This window comes from Piliocolobus tephrosceles, chromosome 14, assembly GCF_002776525.5.
Source record: "Piliocolobus tephrosceles isolate RC106 chromosome 14, ASM277652v3, whole genome shotgun sequence".
In the NCBI taxonomy this organism is placed as follows: domain Eukaryota; kingdom Metazoa; phylum Chordata; class Mammalia; order Primates; family Cercopithecidae; genus Piliocolobus; species Piliocolobus tephrosceles.
This window is the reverse complement of record NC_045447.1, coordinates 102,031,656-102,045,082: the sequence shown is the minus strand read 5'-3', so window position 1 is coordinate 102,045,082 and position 13,427 is coordinate 102,031,656.

Sequence of the window (13,427 nt, the reverse complement as noted above, 5' to 3'; positions counted from 1 at the left end):
CAGTCTGGGGGACAGAGTGAGACCCTGTCTCAAAAAATAAATAAACAAACAAACAATAAACAAACAAAACATTACCATCTTAATCATGTTTTTTTGTTTGTTTTTGCAGTTGCAAGATTTAATAGAGTGAAAACAGAGCTCCATACAAAGGGAGGGGACCCAAAGGGGTAGCCGTTGCCGGCTCCAATGCCTGGGTTTATATCCAGATCATTGTCCCTCCCACTGTGCTCTCAGGCAATAGATGATTGGCTGTTTCTTTACCTCCTGTGTTTGCCTAATTAGCATTTTAGTGAGCTTTGTTGACTACCTGATTGGTCAGGTGTGAGCTAAGTTGCAAGACCCATGTTTAAAGGTGGATGCAGTCACCTTCCCAGCGAGGCTTAGAGATTCTTAGTCGGCCTAGGAAATCCAGCTAGTCCTGTCTCTGAGTCCCCACTCTCAACAGGAAAACCCAAGTGCTGTTGGGGAGGTTGGCTGATGACCGTTCTAACTGCTTCCTGCTGAACTGGGTCATAGTAGGGGTTGTGCAGTTGAGATTTCCTCTGGAGGGGTGCCTTTGATGTCATTAACATTGGAGCATGGGCTAGCAGCCCGGTCCAGGAGTCCACGGTAGATCTTAGTCATGGACTGCACCTGGGGCTCCATTTGAAGAATCATTTGTAATTTTACAGCTTTGATTCTGGAAGAGACAAACTTAACAAGGAGGTTAAAGATACAGGGTCCAAAGAGGAGTGACAGTATTATAGCTGCTAGAGGTCCTAAGAAGGGGAGAGTCCAGGGCATCCATTGGCTGAGAAGGCCCCAGGGTCTGGTGTTTGGAAGCTCCTCTGCTCTAAGTTGTATTCAATCTCAAATTTATTTAACTTTCTCGGTGACGATTCCGGATTGATTAACATAATAACAGCATTCTTCCCGTAAAAAGAAACAGGTTCTCTCAGCGGTTAGCAAGTCTAAAGCTCTTCGATTTTGAAGGTCTACTGCTGCTAGGGAGTTAAGTTGATCTTGCAAGGTGACCAGGGAGTTGGCAACTTGTTCCATGTCACCATGTAGTTATTGAGATAGTTTGCAGTAGAACTGAGTAGAGGTTGTAATACCGCCAATGCCAGTACCTAGTCCGCCTAGTACTCCTGCTCCAATAACAAAAGGAATGTTGTGGGGCTTAGGTACGACATAATTGTTTAAATCTTGTTCAGTGTAGATGGTCATAGAGGGCACTAAGAATGAGAGGAAGCACATAGATTCCGAAGAGCCATTCAAACAATGATAGGCTGGATGTGTTCCTCACTGAGGCCCTGGTGCCTTTGGACAATTTTAGCCCTAAGTATTTAACCTGCTGTGAGCAGAGCTGAGCCTTCAGTTTGGAAACCTTGTAGCCACAGGTGGTGAGGAAATTTAAGAAGGCTTGGGTGACTTGATGGCACAAGGTTTCTGAACAGGCGGCTAAAAGTAAATCATCCACATATCAAAGGACAAGAGTGTCCAGGTATGAGAACTGGCTCAAGTCTTGGGCTAATGCCTGGCGAAATAGATGGGGGCTGTCCCTGAACCCGTGGGGTAAAACAGTCCAGGTGAGTTGAGACATTGGGCTCTAAGGATCTTCAAAGCATCTTAACCATTTTTAAATGAATAACTCAGCAGTATTAAGAATATTCACATTGTAGGCTGAGGTGGGTGGATCACGAGGTCAGGAGATGGAGTCCATCCTGGCTAACACAGTGAAACCCCGTATCTACTAAAAAAAATACAAAAAACTAGCCAGGCTCCTGTAGTCCCAGCTATTCGGAAGGCTGAGGCAGGAGAATGGTGTGAACCTGGGAGGCGGAGCTTGCAGTGAGCTGAGATCATGCCACTGCACTCCAGCCTGGGCGACAGAGTGAGACTCTGCCCCCAACAGCCAAAAAAAAAAAAAAAAAGAAGAAGAATATTCACATTATTGTGCAACCATCACCACCATTGATCTCCAGACTCTTTTCATCTTGTAAAACGGAAACTCCATTCCCATTAATCACCAACTCCCCAGTCCCCTTCCTCTAGCCCCTGGAACCCGTCAGTCTACTTTCTGTCTCTATGATTTTGTCTGAGTACCTCATATGAGTAAAATCATACAGTGACTGTCTTACTTCACTCAGCATGATGTCTTCAAGATTCATCTGTGTTGTAGCGTGTGTCAGAGTTCTCTTCTTTTAAGGCTGAACAATGTTGCATTGCATGGATAGATCACATGTTGCTTATCCCTTCATGCACTGATAGACACTTGGGTTGCTTCCAGTGTTTGGGTCTTTAACCAGCCGACTGGCCCTGCTAAGGATCCATGCTCCAAATTTTCTGTAAAGACTGATGGTTAGCTGTCTTACTTTTTTTTTTTTTTTTTTTTTTTTTGAGACGAAGTCTTGCTGTTGTCTCCCAGGCTGGAGTACAAAGGCATAATCTTGGCTCACTGCAACCTCCGTCTCTCGGGTTCAAGCAATTCTCCTGCCTCAGCTGACCAGGTAGCTGGGATTACAGGTGCCTGCCACCACATCTGGCTAATTTTTGCATTTTTAGTAGAGATGGAGTTTCACCATGTTGGCCAGGCTGGTCTCAAACTCCCAACCTCCGGTGATCTGCCCGCCTCAGCCTCCGAAAGTGCTGGAATCACAGGTGTGAGCCACCACACCTGGACTGCTGTGTTACATTTAAAGACTACCAGAAAGGTAGGTCTCAGACTGTCCAAAGGCAGCTTGTTTTGAATTTAACACTGATTTCCAGATAAATTACCTTTTTTTTTTTTGGAATTTGTTCCATTTTTTCACCCTGGCTTGTCACTCTGGAAGTAAAGAAAAACACTCTGCACACTTCCCACAACAAACCTTCATGCTCCAAGAATGAGTCATCACATTTCTGGATGGAGCAAAGACAGTGAAAGTATGCATTTAATCTTCCAGTGAGTGATCCTGACCCTGTGACTCAGCAGCTAACTTCAAGTGAGCTTTGAGGGTCAAGACTCGGTCAAGGCAATGAAGCCTCATTTTTTGCTAGAGAGGGTGGGATCTGCTCTTGGTATCTGTGGAGACTGTCAGCCATGAGGAATCACATCTCCTTGTGTCTAGGCTCCTCTGACAAGTGGCAGCGGGCTCTCTGTTTTGAGGTATGGAGTCTATTTCTCCATCCCATGAATCTGGGCTGGCCATGCAATTTGCTTTTACCAACAGAAGGTGGCAGAAGGGACAGAGTGCTGGCTCCAGGGCAAGAGGCTTTGCAGTTCTTGCTCTCTCCCTGGTGGAACCAAGAAACCACCATGTCTAGCTTGTGTTGGATGGAGAAGGACTCAGATGTTCCCACCCCAGAGCTAGAAGCTGAGAGTGAGGCTGTTGGGGATGTACTTGCCCAGCTGACCCTATATCTAAATGTGACCTTGTGGGCGAGGCCAGGAAAAACCAGCAGAGGACCCACCCAGCCAACCCACAGAATCATGAAAAATAAATAATCATTGCTCTTATAGGATGTGCAGGTTTGTTACACAGGTAAACGTGTGCCATGGTGGTTTCCCATCAACTTGGTATTAAGCCTTGTATGCATGAGCTATTCTTCCTGATGCTGTCCCTCCTCTCCCCATCCTCCAACAGGCCCCAGTATGTGTTGTTCCCCTCCCTGCATCCTTGTGTTCTCATCTTTCAGCTCCCACTTATAAGTGAGAATATGCGGAGTTTTCTGTTCCTGTGTTAGTTTGCTGAGGATAATGGCTTCCACCCACACGCATGTCCCTGCAAAGGAACATGGTCCTTTTTATGGCTGCATAGTATTCCATGATGTATATATACCACATTTTCTTTATCTAGTCTATCACTGGTGGGTATTTAGGTTGATTCCATGTCTTTGCTATTGTGAATAGGGCTGCAATGAGCATAACTGTTCATGTATCTTTATAATAGAATTATTTATAGTCCTTTGGGTATATACCCAGTAATGGGATTGCTGGGTCAAATGGTAGTTCTGTTTTTAGGTCTTTGAGGAATCACCACACTGTCTTCCACAGTGGTTGTACTAATAATTTACACTCCACCAACAGTGTGAAAGCATTCCTTATTCTCCACAACCTCACCAGCATCTGTTGTTTTTTTACTTTTTAATAATTGCCATTCTGACTGGCGTGTGATGGTATCTCATTGTGATTTTGATTTGCATTTCTCTAATAATCAGTGATATTGAGTTTTTTTACATATGTTTGTTGGCCACATGTGTGTCTTCTTTTGAGAAGTGTCTGTTCATATTCTTTGCCCACTTTTTAATGTGGTTATTTGTTTGTTTCTTGTAAATTCGTTTAAGTCCTTGCAGTCTCTGGATATTAGACCTTTGTCAGATGGATACGTTGCAAAATTTTTCTCCCATTCTGTAGGTTGTGTGTTCATTCTGATGATAGTTTCCTTTGCAGTGCAGAAACTCTTCAGTTTAATTAGATCCCATTTGTCAATTTTTGCTTTCGTTGCCATTGCTTTTGGTGTTTTCATCATGAAATCTTCGCCTATGCTTATGTCCTGAATGGTATTAACTAGATATTCTAGGGTTGTTATACTTTGGGATTTACATTTAAGTCCTGAATCCATCTTGAGTTAATTTTTGTACATGGTGTAAGGAAGGGGTCCAGTTTCAATTTTCTGCCTATGGCTAGCCAGTTCTCCCAGCGCCATTTATTAAATAGAGAATCCGTTCCCCATTGCTTGTTTTTGTCAGGTTTGTTGAAGATCAGATGGTTTTAGGTGTGTGGTCTTATTTCTGAGTTCTTTATTCTGTTCCTCTGGTCTATATGTCTATTCCCCTGTAGCAGTACCATGCTGTTTTGGTTACTGTAGCCTTGTACTATAGTTTGAAGTTGGGTGGTTTGATGCCTCCAGCTTTGTTCTTTATTCTTAGGATTGTCTTGGTTACAAGGTGCTCTTTTTTGGTTCCATGTGAATTTTTTTTTTTTTAAAAACAGAGTTTTACTCTTGTTGCCCAGGCTGGAGTGCAATGGCGCAATCTTGGGTCACCACAACCTCTGCCTCCCGGGTTCAAGTGATTCTCCTGCCTCAGCCTCCTGAGTAACTGGGATTACAGGCATGCGCCACCACGCCTGGCTAATTTTGTATTTTTAGTAGAGATGAGACTTCTCCATGTTGGTCAGGCTGGTCTCAAACTCCTGACCTCAGGTGATCTGCCCTTCTTGGCCTCCTAAAGTGATGGGATTACAGGTGTGAGCCACTGCACCCGGCCCATATGAATTTTTAAATAGTTTTTTCTAATTCCGTGAAGAATGTCAGTGGTAGTTTAATGGGAATAGCACTGAATCTATAAATTACTTTGGGTGATGGGGCCATTTTCACAATATTGATTCTTCTGATCCATGAGCATGGAATGTTTTTACATTTGTTTGTGTACTTTCTGATTTCTTTGAGCAGTGGTTTCTAGTTCTTGAAAAGGTCCTTCACTTCCTTTGTTAGTTGATTCCTAGGTATTATATTATTTTTGTAGCAATTGTGAATGGAGTTAATTCATGATTCAATTCTCCTCTTGCCTATTGTTGGTGTATAGGAATGCTAGTGATTTTTGCACATTGATATTGTATCCTGAGACTTTGTTGAAGTTGCTTATCAGCTTAAGAAGCTTTAGGGCTGAGATGATGGGGTTTTCTGGATATACAATTATGTCATCTGCAAACAAAGATAATTTCACTTTATCTCTTCCTATTTGAATGCCCGCTATTTCTTTCTCTTGCCTCATTGCCCTGGCCAGAACTTCCTATACTATGTTGAATAGGAGCAAGGAGAGAAGACATCCTTGTCTTGTGCCAGTTTTCAAGGGGAATGCTTCCAGCTTTTGCCCATTCAGCATGATACTGGCTGTGGGTTTGTCATAGATGGCTCTTATTATTTTGAGGAATGTTCCTTCAATACCTAGTTTATTTAGAGTTTTTAACATTTTGGATATTGAATTTTATTGAAATTCTTTTCTGCATCTATTGAGATAATCATGTGGTTTTTGCCTTTAGCTCTGTTTACCTGATGAATTACATTTATTGATTTGCATATGTTGAACCAGCCTTGCATCCTGGGGATGAAGACAACTTGATTGTGGTGGATAAGCTTTTTGATATGCTGCTGGATTTGGTTTGCCAGTATTTTATGGAGGATTTTTGTATTAATGTTCATCAGGGGTATTTCTGCCAGGTTTTGGTATCAGAATGCTGCTGGCCTCATAGAATGCATTAGGGAGAAGTCCCTTCTTTTCAATTTTTTGGAATAGTTTCAGTAGGAATGGTACCAACTCTTCTTTGTACCTACAGATTCATCTGTGAATCTTTCTGGTTCTGGGCTTTCTTTGGTTGGTAGGCTATTTATTACTGCCTCAATTTCAGAGCTCATTATTGGTGTATTCAGGGATCCAATTTCTTCCTGGTTCAGTCTTAGGAGGGTGTATGTGTCCAGGAATTTATCAATTTCTTCTAGATTTTCTAGTTTATGTGCATATAAGTGTTCATAGTATTCTGTGACGGTTGCTTGTATTTCTATGAGGTGAGTGGTGATAACCCCCTTATCATTTCTGATTGTGTTTATTTGATACTTCTTTCTTCTTTATTAATCCAGCTAGCAGTCTATCTATTTTATTAACTTTTTTGGAAAACCAGCTCCTGGATTCACTGATTTTTTGAAGGGTTTTTCTTGTCTCTATCTCCTTCAGTTCTGCTCTGATCTTGACTATTTCTTGTCTTCTGCTAGCTTTGGGGTTTGTTTGCTTTTGATTCTCTAGTTCTTTTAGTTAAAATATTAGGTTGTTAACCTGAGATCTTTCTAGTTTTTTGATGTGGCACTTAGTGCTATAAATTTCCTTCTTAATACTGCTTTAGCTGCATCCCAGAGATTCTGGTACATTGTCTCTCTTTTCTCATTAGTTTCACATAACTTCTTGGTTTCTGCCTTAATTTCATTATTTATCCAAGAGTCATTCAGGAGCTGGTTGTTCAATTTCCATGTGGTTGTGTGGTTTTGAGTGAATTTCTTTTTTCTTTTTCTTTTCTTTTTTCTTTTTTTTTTTTTTGAGATGGAGTTTCCCTCTGTCGCTCAGGCTGGAGTGCAGTGGCACGATCTTGGCTCACTGCAAGCTCCATCTCCCAGGTTCATGCCATTCTCCTGCCTCAGCCTCCTGAGTAGCTGGGACTACAGGTGCCTGCCACCACGCCCGGCTAGTTTTTTTGTATTTTTAGTAGAGACGGGGTTTCACTGTGTTAGCCAGGATGATCTCAATCTCCTGACCTCGTGATCTGCCCACCACGGCCTCCCAAAGTGCTGGGATTACAGGCGTGAGCCACTGCACCCGGCCTTGAGTGAATTTCTTAATCTTGAGTTCTAATTTGATTGTGCTGTGATCTGAGAGACTGTTTGTTATGATTTCAGTTCTTTTGCATTTGCTGAGGAGTGGTTTACTTCCGATTATGTTATCAATTTTAGAGTAAGTGCCATGTGGCAATGAGAAGAATGTATATTCTGTTGTTTTTGGGGGGAGTGTTCTGTAGATATATATCGGGTCCACTTGATCTAGAACTGAGTTCAGGTCCTGAATATCTTTTTAAATTCTCTGTCTCAATTATCCATCTAATATTGACAATGGAGTGTTGAAGTCTCCTACTATTATTGTGTGGGAGTCTAAGTCTCTTTATAGGTCTCTAAGAACTTGCTTTATAAATCTGGGTGCTCCTGTATTAGGTGCACATATAGTTAGGATAGTTAGCTCTTCTTGTTGAATATGACTCTTTACTGTTATATAATACCTACTTTGATTTTTGTTGGTTTAAAGTCTGTTTTGTCAGAAAACCAGGATTGCAACGCCTGCTTTTTTCTGTTTTCCATTTGCTTGGTAAATTTTCCCCCCACTTTTTCATTTTGAGCCTCTGTAAGTCTTTGAACATGAGATGGGTCTCTTAAAGACAGTATACCAATGGGTCTTGGCTGTTTATCCAGCTTGCCATTCTGTGTTTTTAATTGGGACATTTAGCCAATTTACATTTAAGGTTAGTATTGTTATGTGTGAATTTGATCCTGTCATCGTGATGCTAGCTGGTTATTTTCCAGACTTGTTTATGTGGTTGCTTCATAGTGTCACTGATCTGTGTACATCAGTGTGTTTTTGTAGTGCTGGTTCTGGTTTTTCCTTTCCATATTTAGTGCTTCCTTCAGGGGCTCGTGCACGGCAGGCCTGGTGGTGACAAATTCCCTCAGCATTTGCCTCTCTGAAAAAGGATCTTATTTCTCCTTCACTTATGAAGTTTAGTTTGGCTGGATATGAAATTCTGGGTTGGAAAACTTTTCTTTGAGAATGTTGAATATTGGCCCCCAATCTCTGCTCACTTGTAGGGTTTCCTCTGAGAGGTCTGCTGTTAGTCTTATGGGTTTCTCTTTGTGGGTGACCTGGCCTTTCTCTCTGGCTGTCCTTAACATATTTTATTTCATTTCAACCTTAGAGAATCTGATGATTATGTGTCTTGGGGTTGATCTTCTCATGGAGTATCTTACTGGGGTTCTCTGCATTTCATGAATTTGAATGCTGGCCTGCCTTGCTAGGTTAGGAAAGTTCTCCTGGATGATATCTTGAAGTATATTTTCTAACTTGCTTCTGTTCTCCCTGGCTCTTTCAGGTATCCCAATCGGTTGTGGGTTTGGTCTCTTTACATAATCCCATATTTCTCAGAGGTTTTGTTCATTCTTTTTTGTTATTTTTTCTCTATTCTTGTCTGCCTGTCTTATTTCAAAAGATAGTCTTTAAGCTCTGAGATTCTTTCCTCCCCTTGGTCTGTTCTGCTAGGGCTACTTATGATTGCATTGTGAAATTCCCATGTTGCGTTTTTCAGCTCTATCAGGTCACCTATATTCCTCTCTAAACTGACTATTCTATCAGCTCCTGGCTTGTTTTATCATGATCCTTAGCCTCTTTGCATTGGACAACAACATGCTCCTTTAGCTCAGTAGAGTGTGTTATTATCAACCTTTGGAGGCCTACTTCTGTCAATTGAGCCATCTCAGCCTCAGCCCAGTTCAATGCCCTCGCTGGAGAGGTGATCATTTTAGAGAGGAAGAGGCACTCTGGCTTTTTGAGTTTTTAGCATTTTTGTGTTGATTCTTTCTCATCTTTGTGGACTTATCTACCTTCGATCTTTGAGGTTGCTGAGCTTCAAATGAGGTTTTTATGGGGTCTTCTTTTTTGTTGTTGTTGTTTTCTGTTTGTTTGTCTTTCCTTTAACCATTGAGTCTGTCTTCCACAGAGCTACTGTGGTTTGCTGGGGGTTTGCTCCAGACCCTAGTTACTTCTGTTTTTCCTGTACCTGGAAGTATCACCAGTGAAGCCTGTGAAACAGCAAAGATGGCAGTCAGCTCCTTCCTCTGGAAGCTCCATCACAGGAAATACTGACCTGTTGCTGGCCTGCACGCACCTAGGAGGTATCGGGAGACCCCTGTTGGGAGGTCTCACCCAGGTAGGAGGAATGGGATCAGGAACCCACTTAAAGAAGCAGTCTGGCTGCTTTTTGGTCGAGCAGGTATGCTCTTAGGGGGGATCCTTCCTAGTCCAGACCATTTGTATTCTTCAAAGCAGCCAGGCTGGTATGGCTGAGTCAACCAAACCACTGAGATGGCAGCCATCCCTCCCCCCAGGAGCTCAGTCCCAGGGAGAGCTCAGAACTCTGCCGTAGAACCCAAGCTGGAGTCGCTAAAGCCCCTATAGAGAGGTCTTGCCCAGTGAGGAGGAATGAATCGGGGTCCCACTTAAAGCTATCTGGCCACAATCTGGCAAGGCACCTGTGCTGCATTCCTGGGGGCCTTTCCTCATCTGGACCGTTTGTATTCTCCAAAATCGACAGGCTGAAATTGCTCAGTGTACTCAACCACAGAGATGGCAGCCACCCCTTCTTCCGGGAACTGAGTCCTATCTCAGGCTGACTTCAGCCTGTCGCTGTTGGCTGTGGCTGGAATTCCAAGCCATTGGATCTTAACTTGTAAGGTGCCATGGAAGTGGGGCCTGCAGAATGACACTGCCCGGCTCCCTTCATTCAGCCTCCTTCCTAGGGATATGTATGGACAGATCTCCTGCCTTGCCGGGGATCCTGGGGCTGGAGTATCTCAAACTCCTGGGACTCTGTGAGTGCCTGAGCTGCTGCTCTGCCAAGACTCCACACAACTCTGTGTATTGGACCTAAGGCCCTGGAGGCATGGGCTGCCAAGGGGATCTTCTGATTCGTGAGTTGCAAAGATCTGTGGGAGAAGTGTTGTTTTTCGGGGAGTGTCACACAATCACTCACCGCTTCCCCTGGCTGGAAGTGGGGGTTTCTTTGACTCCATGTCACTCCTGGGTGGGCTCACCCCACCCTGCTTTTCTTCATTCTCCAAGGGTTGAGTTGTTTGCCTAGTCAGTCCCAACACGAGAACCTGGATATTTCAATTGAAGGTGCTGAATTCACTCGTTGCTGTCATTCATTTCTGTGAGTGCCACAGACCGCAGCTGTTTCTAACCGACCATCTTGGTCCCTCTCTCATGGCCTTTTCTATGATACTCTCTCCACACACACAAACAGAGGAAAAGCCACATGAGTGAGACGTCTGTGGTCTCTAAGCCAAAAAACAGGCCATGATGAGGAACCAATTCTGCCGTCACCTTGATCTTGAGCTTCTCAGTTTCCAGAACTGTGAGAAATAATTGTCTGGTGCTTAAACCATCCAGTCTATAGTATTCTGTTATAGAAGCCCAAACTAAGACACATGGCATTCTCTTGCGTCTGTCTGTCTGCAGATTTCACCTTTTCATAAACACAAAACTGTAGTGAATTACAGCCCACTGTAATTACCTCATCTGAACTTGATTGCCTTTATGAAGATCTTGTCTCTAAACAAGGTCACATTCTGAGGCACTGGGAGTTAGGACTTCAGTATATGAACTTTTTTTTTTTTTTTTTTGAGACACAGTCTTGCTCTGTCACCCAGGCTGAGTGCAGTGGCGCGATCAGGGCTCACTGCAAGCTCCACCTCCTGGGTTCACGCCATTCTCCTGCCTCAGCCTCCCGCGTAGCTGGGACTACAGGTGCCCACCACCACACCTGGCAAAATTTTTTTTTTTTTTTGTATTTTTAGTAGAGACGGAGTTTCCCCATGTTAGCCAGGATGGTCTCGATCTCCTGATCTTGTGATCTGCCTGCCTCAGCTTCCCAAAGTGCTGGGATTACAGGTGTGAGCCACCACGCCCGACCAATATATGAATTTTTTGAGAGGATGCAATTCAACCCATAACACTTGGCCATCATGTATGAATCATTTCAACTTTCCTCCCACAAATTTTAACTTTCTATAATTTTATTCGTCCTTCCTACCTATAGTGGACATTTGGAATTTGCTTGCTCAATAAACTCTCCTCATCACTAATGGTTGCTAATATCCTTTTGGAGAATCCCTTCCCTATTGTGTGTGGCATAGGCTCCTTCAAATACACCATCTGCTACTCTTGAAGTCACAGCAGATGATTCTCCCCATGGCCAACGCCAGCACAGCTGCCGGGAGAGAGACACCTGTGCACTAAGTTCATCCAAATGAGTGCTCTCTCCTGGAGCTTGAAACTTGACGGTAGGAACACGGATTGGAGGTTATTCATTGTAGCAGGCTCGTACTCATCAGACTGACCCTATTCTAGAACTCATGCAGTGATTCCTATTGCAGGCCATACTGAAGTCCACTGGTTTCCAGTGATTTCCAATTCCTGTCCATTCCTTGGTATTCCCCCATACAAATTCCTTTGTACTTAAGGAAAGCTGAGTTTCTGTTCCTTCCAAAAAATAAGCCCTAAATAAAACATAAATTAGTGCCATTAGAGGGGTAAACGCATGTGACAGGTTAAAGCTGGCCACAAATTCTTCATTGTTTCTCCCATGGATGAGGGAACTCTTTCCTTCTCCTTGGACCTGGGACAGCCTGTAACTGCTTTGACTATTAGAATGTGACATTTGTGAAGCTCTGTTAGTTTCAGGCTTAGCCTTTAAGACCAATGGCTATTAGCTTGCTTTTGGAGCCCTGAGCAGCCATGTCATGAGATTGACCACCCTGAGGTGATCATGCTGTGATAAGCCCAAGCTATGTGGAAAACTCCCCAAAGAGTAAAACACTATGTGAAGAGAGAGAAAGGCCAGTGAACCCCAAGACATGTGAGTAAAGCAGCCATCTGGAAAGGAAATGCACCAGCCCCAGCTATCCTTGTTGACCCTACGTGGCTCACAGACAAACTACCCAGCTGAGCTGTTCCCAAATTCCTGACCTACAAACTCGTAAGCAAAATCAAATGATTGTTTTAAATCCCCTGTTTTGAGGTAGGTAGTTACATAGCAATAGTTAGCCAGAAGAAATAAACATATCCTCAGAAAAATATAAGTATGAGATGATAGAGAAGACCATGACACTCTTGGCTGGGCACAGTGGCTCACACCTGTAATCCCAGCACTTTGGGAGGCCGAAGCAAGTGGATCACAAGGTCAGGAGGTTGAGACCATGGTGAAACCCCGTCTCTACTAAAATACAAAAAATTAGCCAGGCGTCGTGGCGCACACCTGTGGTCCCAGCTACTCGGGAGGCCGAGGCGGGAGAATTGCTTGAACCCGGGAGGCAGAGTTGCAGTGAGCCAAGATCACACCACTGCATTCCAGCCTGGCGAGAGAGTGAGACTCCATCTAAAAAAAAAAAAAAAAAAAAAAAAGAAGAAGACCATGACACTGTCCCCTACACATGGGTATGGGAACAGAATAGCTGATGGCATTCTGTGGCAAAACCGCATTCCTAGGATAAACTTCACTTGATCATAGTGTATTAACCTTTTTATATCTGTAGAATTTAGTCTGCTAAAATATTGCCTAGGGTAATTTGCATCTAGTTCATTGAGGATAGTGGTATACAGTTTTGTTTTGTTTTTTCTTTTCTTTTCTTTCTTTTTTTTTTTTTTTTTTGGACAGACTGTAGCTCTGTCACCCAGGCTGGAGTGCAATGGCATGATCTTGGCTCACTGCAACCTCTGCCTCCCAGGTTCAAGTGGTTCTCCTGCCTCAGACTCCTTAGTAGCTGGGATTACAGGCACACGCCACCGTGCCCTGCTAATTTTTGTATTTTTGGTAGAAATGGGGTTTCACCATGTTGGTCAGGATGGTCTCGATCTCCTGACTTCATGATCCACCCACCTTGGCCTCCCAAAGTGCTGGGATTACAGGCATGAGCCACTGTGCTGGCCGGTTTTGTTTTCTTGTAATGTCTATCTTGTTTTGGTATCAGGATAATCCTAGCCTCATAAACTGAGCTAAGAAATATTTCCTCTTTGTCAATTTTATGGAAGACTATACGTAGAATTGTTATTTCTTCCTTAAACATTTTGTAGAATTCATCGAGGATGCCATCTGCTAT